Raw genomic sequence first — 7,378 nt, 5'->3', positions numbered from 1 at the left:
GACCAGCGGGTTGGCAGAGGGACGTGGAAGCTCAATGCGACACTGCCGACCCCAGAGAACGTTGAGGAACTCAAAGGGATTACAATGGTTGGAGGACCGTGAAACTCCTCTTTGAGTCTCCAGTTCACTGGTGGGAAGCGATTAAGGAGAACATCAAGAGGTTCTTCATCCACAAAGGTGTTCAGAAGGCGAGAGAGAGACAGAGGGAAGTGTCCCGACTCCAGAAAATTATGCAAAATCTACTCCGGTTGCAGTCAATTGGGGTCGAGGTCAAGGAGGACCTCCAAGAGGTGAAGAGCCAGCAGGCCACGTTCTTTGCCAAGGAGGCCTCCAAGATCATCTTCCGGTCCAGAGTCCGCTCCATCGAGCTGGATGAGACGTGCTCGCGTTACTTCTTCCAAAAGGTACACAGAGAGAGCTCTGTTGTCAGCAGACTGAAGGAAGAAGATGGCTCGGTAACGTCTTCGCAGTCCGACATACTAAGGATCAGCAAATCCTTTTATGCTGGGCTGTATGACGCGAAGCCCACAGACAGCAGAGCCTCCCAGTCCTTCCTGTCATCTATCACAGAGGTCTTAGATGACAGCAGGAGGGAGAGACTGGACAAGCCGCTAACTCTGGACGAGCTGACAAAGGCCGTCGAGTCTTTCGAGACGAGTAAAACTCCCGGGAGCGAAGGCTTACCGGTCGAGTTGTACTCGGCCCTGTGGGACAGGGTCGGCCCGGACCTGCTGGAAGTATACGAGAGTATGCTCCTGGCCGGCAGCATGTCAGAATCCATGAGAAAAGGCATCATCACCCTCATTTACAAGCAGAAGGGGGAGAGGGCAGAAATCAGAAATTGGCGGCCCATCTCACTGCTTAATGTTGATTACAAGATTCTGTCCAAAGTCATAGCCAGTCGAGTCAAGTCTGCTCTGGAGTTGGTGATTCACCCCGATCAGACCTGTACTGTACCCGGCAGGAAGATCTCTGATAGTCTCGCGCTACTCAGGGATACGATCGCCTACGTACGGGACAGGAGGGTGGACACCTGCCTCATCAGCCTGGACCAGGAGAAGGCTTTTGACAGGATATCGCACACCTACATGATGGACGTGCTTTCCAAAATGGGGTTTGGGGAGGGAATCTGCAATTGGATCCAACTGCTCTGCACAAACATCAGTAGCGCAGTCTCAAACAACGGGTGGGAATCTGAAAGTTTCCCGATCAAATCTGGAGTCAGACAGGGCTGCCCTCTGTCCCCGGTCTTGTTTGTTTGCTGTATTGAACCCTTTGCTGAGTATATTAGGAAGGATGCGAGCATAAGAGGTGTGACAATCCCAGGCAGCGGAGGCACTCAGGTCAAAACCTCCCTGTACATGGATGACGTCGCCGTTTTCTGCTCGAATCCGCTGTCCGTGCGCAGACTGATGAGCATCTCCGACCACTTCGAACTGGCCTCGGGAGCCAAAGTTAACCACGGCAAGAGCGAGGCCATGTTCTTTGGCAACTGGGCTGACCGATCCTTTGTCCCCTTCACTGTCAGGTCAGACTACCTGAAGGTGCTGGGGATATGGTTCGGAAGGGCCGGGGCGTGCACCAAAACATGGGAGGAGCGAGTAGCCAAGGTCCGACAAAAGTTGGGCATGTGGGGGCAGCGATCTCTCTCCATTGTGGGTAAGAACCTGGTCATCGGGTGCGAGGCGCTCATGTTGTTGCTCTACGTGGCGCAGGTCTGGCCCACACCCCACTCCTGCGCCGTGGCTGTCACCCGAGCCATTTTCCGCTTCGTCTGGGGATCTAAAATGGACCGGGTCCGGAGGGACACAATGTTCAAATCTCTGGACATGGGCGGGAAAAATGTACCCAACGTGGCCCTCATCCTGATGACCACCTTCGTGTGCAGCTGCATCACGCTATGTGTCGATCCCCAGTACGCAAACTCCAAGTGTTACTACGTGCTGAGGTTCTATCTGTCCCCGGTGTTGCGAAGGATGGGCCTGGTCACATTGCCGCGGAACGCTCCATGCAGTTGGGCGGTGCCGTACCACCTATCCTTCGTGGAGCAGTTTCTGCGGGAAAACACCTTTGACCACCGGTCCATCAGGCAGTGGTCTGCACGGAATGTCCTCAAGGCCCTACGGGAAAAGGAAACGGTGGATCCTGTCGGATGGTTCCCCGAGCAGACCGTCAAAGTCATTTGGCGGAATGCCTCATCACCAGAACTTTCAAACAAGCACCAAGACGTAGCTTGGCTGGTGGTGAGAAGGGCCCTCCCCGTCAGATCCTTCATGCACACCCGAAGTCTCGCCCCCTCCGCACAGTGCCCCCGCATTGGCTGTGGTGGGGAAGAGACGGTCGCCCACCTCCTCCTGGAATGTGCCTTTGCAAAGCAGGTGTGGAAAGAGATGCAGTGGTTTTTGTCAAGGTTCATCCTAAGCAGCTCTGTAACACAGGAGTCTGTGCTCTGCGGGCTGTTCCCAGGGACGCACACCGAGACAAACATCAACTGTTGCTGGAGGACTATCAATTCGGTGAAAGACGCCCTTTGGTCTGCCCGAAACCTGCTGGTCTTCCAGCGCAAAGAGTTGTCCACCCCCGAATGTTGCAGACTGGCACATTCCAAGGTCCAGGACTACGTGCTGAGGGACGCACTAAAGCTTGGGGCAGCCGCAGCAAAGGCTCAATGGGGAAAGACCACAGTGTAATGTTCCCCCACCAAGCTGGACTGAGGGGCTGGATCAATGGGAAACCCCTCGAACTGTATCGTTAATATTCTCAATTGCTGTAAATGTAAAACTGCAATTGACATGACAATTGTGAAACGGAAGGGTTGGGAAGAAACTCATGACAGTATTGAAGGAAACTGATCTCCCTTGAAATGTTTGTATTTTTGATGCTGTTTTAAAATGTTTGGCAATGTAATTGTTACAGGTTTTTATGAATACAGTATATTTTGGAAATAAAAAAAAAGTTTGCGGCTCAAAGAGTGAGAAAAAAGGAATGTAGTGGTAATTGGGGACAGTATAGTCAGGTGGATTGACTCTGTTCTCTGCAGCAAAGAGCAAGAGTCCAGACGGCTGTGTTGCCTGCCGGTGCCAGGATTCAGGACGTCTGCTCAGGGCTGGAGTGAAACATACAATGGGAGGGGGAGGATCCAGTCGTCGTGGTCCATGTCGGTACCAATGACATGGGCAGGACAAGGTTAGAGGTTCTGCAAAATCAGTATGAGGAACTAGGCAGCAAATTAAGTAGCAGAACCTCAAAGTTAATCATCTCTGGATTATTACCTGAGCCATGTGCAAATTGGCATAGGACAAATAAGATTAGAGAAATTAATGCGTGGCTCAAAGACTGGTGTGGTAGTAGTGGGTTCTGGGTCGTGGGACATTGGCACCAGTACTGGGGAAAGTGGTGGCTGTACCGTTGGGACGGTCTACACCTGAACCGTGCTGGTGCCGGTGTTCTAGCGAACCACATAACGAGGGAAGTAGAGACAGTTTTCAACTGAATAGTGGGGGCAAGGGATCAAATTTGGGAAGATATGGTGAATCAAGGAGGAGAGACAAGGCAAGAGAAAAAGGTATAAATATGGGAAATGATAAACAGACTGTGACAGGAAGGGACAGAGCAGACAAATCTAAGAGTAAATCAACAGATAAGGCTAGAGGTTACAAAAATAATAAAAGGACAAAACTAAATGCTCTGTATCTGAATGCATGGAGCATTCGAAACAGAACAGATGAACTGAGAGCACAAATAGAATAAATAAGTACGATCTGATAGTCATTACAGAGACATGGCTGCAGGGCGACATCGATTGGGATGTGAATATTGGAGGTTACATGGCATTTAGGAAGGACAGGAAGCTTGGAAAAGGTGGTGGGGTAGCTCTGTTAATTAATGATGGTATTAGCGCAATAGAGAGGGATGACCTAAGTTCAGGAGATCACGATGTTGAAGCAGTTTGAGTTGAGATGAGAAATAATACAGGCAAGAAGTCACTTGTGGGAGTGGTGTACAGGCCACCTAAAATTAACCACACTGCAGGATGGGGTATAAAAAAAGAAATAATGGCAGCTTGTCAGAAAGGTACAGCAATAATTATGGTGGATTTTGATATCCATATAGACTGGAAAATTCTGATGGGCAGAGGTAGCCTAGATGAGGAGTCCACAGAATGTTTTTGGGATAATTTCTTGGAAAAATAAGTTCTGGAGCCAACCTGAGAGCAGGCTATACTAGACCTGGCATTGTGCAATGAGATAGGATTAATTAATGACCTCATAGTTAAGGTGCCCCTAGGTAGTAGCGATCATAATATGTATGAATTTTACATTCAGTTTGAGGGAGAGAAAAGTGGGTCCCAGACTAGTATTTTAAACTTAAATAAGGGCAATTATAAGGGCATGAAAGCAGAGCTAGCTAAAGTGAACTGGCAAATTAGGTTAAGGGATAAGTCAATAGAGATGCAGTGGCAGACATTTAAGGAAAATTTCAGAATACACAGAATAGATACATTTCAACGAGAAAGAAAAATTCCAAAGGTGGGACTCACCATCCATATTTAATGAAAACAGTTAAAGATACTATCAAACTTAAAGGAAAAGCCTATAATTGTGCAAAGGTGGGAGGCAGGTCAGAAAATTGGACAGAATATTAAAAAAAACAGCAAAGAATTACAAGAAGATTGATAAGGAAGGTAAAATTAGAGTACGAGAGAAAGCTAGCAAGAAATATAAAGACAACTAGTAAGAGTTTGGATAGATATTTTAAAAAGAAAAGAGTTAACAAAGTGAGTGTTGGTCCTATGGAAAGTGTGTCTGGGGAATTAATAATGGATAATTAAGAGATGGCAGATGAATTGAACAGATACTTTGGATTGGTCTTCACTATTGAGGATACAAATAACATCCCAGTATTAGCTGCAAGTCAGGAAATGGAAGGAAGGGAGGAACTCAAGAAAATTACAATCACCAGGGAAGTGGTACTAAACAATTTGTTGGAGCTGCGGGCTGACAAGTCGCCAGGTCCTGAAGTGGCTAGTGAGATAGTTGATGCGCTGGTTTTAATTTTCCAAAATTCCCTCGCTTCGGGAAGGTTCTGTTCGATTGGAAAGTAGCGAATGTAATTCATTTATTCAAAAAGGGAGGGAGACAGAAAGCAGGAAACGACAGGCCGGTTAGCTTAACATCTGTCTTAGGGAAAATGTTAGGAGCGATTACTGAAGATGTTATAGCAGGGCATTTAGAAAACATTAAGGTAACCAGGCAGAGTCAACATGGTTTTGTGAAAGGGAAATCATGTTTAACCAATTTATTGGAGTTCTTTGAGGGAGTTACATGTGCTGTGGATAAAGGGGAACCGGTGGATGTATTGTACTTCGATTTCCAGAAGGATAAGGTGACATATCAAAGGTTATTGCAGAAAATAAAAGCTCATGGTGTCAGGGGTAACATATTGGCATGGATAGAAGATTGGCTAGCGAACAGGAAGCAGAGAGTCAGCGTAAATGGGTCATTTTCTGGTTGGCAAGAAGTAACGAGTGGTCCACAGGGATCTGTGCTGGGGCCTCAACCTTCTACAATTCTCGAAATGACTTTGATGAAGGGACCAAAAGTATGGTTGCTAAATTTGCTGATGACAAAGATAGGTCGGAAAGTAGGTTGTGAAGAGGACATAAGGGGGCTACAAAGGGATATAGATAGGTTATGTGACTGGGCAAAGACCTGGCAAATGGAGTATAATGTGGGAAAGTGGGAAATTGTCCACTTTGGCAGGAAGAATAAAAAAGCATATTATCTAAATGGTGAGAGATTGCAGAGATCTGAGATGCAGAGGGATCTGGGTGTCCTAGTGCACGAATCGCAAAAGGTTAGTCTGCAGGTACAGCACGTAATTGGGAAAGCTAATAGAATGTTATCATTTATCGCCAGGGGAATTGAATACAATAGTCGGGAGGTTATGCTTCAGCTATATAGAGCATTGGTGAGACCTCTTCTGCAATACTGAGTACAGTACTGGTCTCCTTATTTATGGAAGGATGTAAATACATTGGAGGTAGTACAGAGAAGGTTTACCAGACTAATACATGGAATGGGTGGGCTGTCTTATGAGGAAAGATTGGACAGGCTAGGTTCGTATCCACTAGAGTTTAGAAGAGAAAGAGGCGACATGATTGAAACATACAAGATCCTGAAGGGTTTTGACAGGGTGGATGTGGAAAGGATGTTTCCCCTTGTGGGAGAATCTAGAGCTAGGGGTCACTGTTTAAAAATAAGGGGTCACCCATTTAAGACAGAGATGAGGAGCAATTTTCCCCCTCAGAGGGTCGTGAGTCTTTGGAATTTTCTTCCTCAAAAGGCGGTGGAAGCAGAGTCTTTGAATATTTTTCAGGGAGAGATGGATGGATTCTTTATCTGCAAGGGGTGAAAGGTTATCGGAGGTAGATGGAAATGTGGAGTAATCAGTTCAGCCATGAGCTTATTGAATGGTGAAGCAGGCTCGAAGGGACAAGTGGCCCACTCCTGCTCCTAATTCGTATGTTCATATGTAAAGACAATGTAGAGTGGTCTGTACTGTTCACAGTACTTCTCCTGCAACTGCCGAAGTGAGACAATCATGTCGACTGTCGATCTACCAGCTCTGAAGCTGCACTGAGACTCAGGATAGATGTGTGATGCCAGGGTCTGCAATCTGGTCAGAGCAATGCGAGCAAAGACCTTCCCCACAATACTTAGCATGGAGATGCCTCGCTAATTGCTGCAGTCCCTGCGATTCCCCCTTATTGTTGTACAAGGTGACAATGTTTGCATCACGCATGTTTTGAGGTGCAGATCTTTCCTTCCAACAGAGACACAGAAGTTCATGGAGATAGAACATAGAACATAGAACATACAGCACAGAACAGGCCCTTCGGCCCACAATGTTGTGCCGATCCTTTGTCCTCTGTCAAGGACAATTTAATCTATACCCCATCATTCTCCTTTATCCATATACCTATCCAAAAGCCTTTTGAAAGTCCCTAAAGTTTCTGACTCAACAACTTCCCCGGGCAAGGCATTCCATGCCTCGACCACTCTCTGGGTAAAGAACCTTCCCCTGACATCCCCCTTATATCTCCCACCCTTCACCTTAAATTTATGACCCCTTGTAACGCTTTGCTCCACCCGGGGAAAAAGTTTCTGACTGTCTACCCTATCTATTCCCCTGATCATCTTATAAACCTCTATCATGTCACCCCTCATCCTTCTCCTTTCTAATGAGAAGAGGCCTAGAATGTTCAGCCTTTCCTCGTAAGACTTATTCTCCATTCCAGGCAACATCCTGGTAAATCTCCTCTGCACCCTCTCCAAGGCTTCCACATCCTTCCTAAAATGAGGCGACCAGAACTGCA

This window comes from Heterodontus francisci, unplaced genomic scaffold, assembly GCF_036365525.1.
Source record: "Heterodontus francisci isolate sHetFra1 unplaced genomic scaffold, sHetFra1.hap1 HAP1_SCAFFOLD_61, whole genome shotgun sequence".
Classification (NCBI taxonomy): domain Eukaryota; kingdom Metazoa; phylum Chordata; class Chondrichthyes; order Heterodontiformes; family Heterodontidae; genus Heterodontus; species Heterodontus francisci.
The sequence above is the reverse complement of the archived record's forward strand: the minus strand, read 5'-3'. Positions refer to the sequence as shown.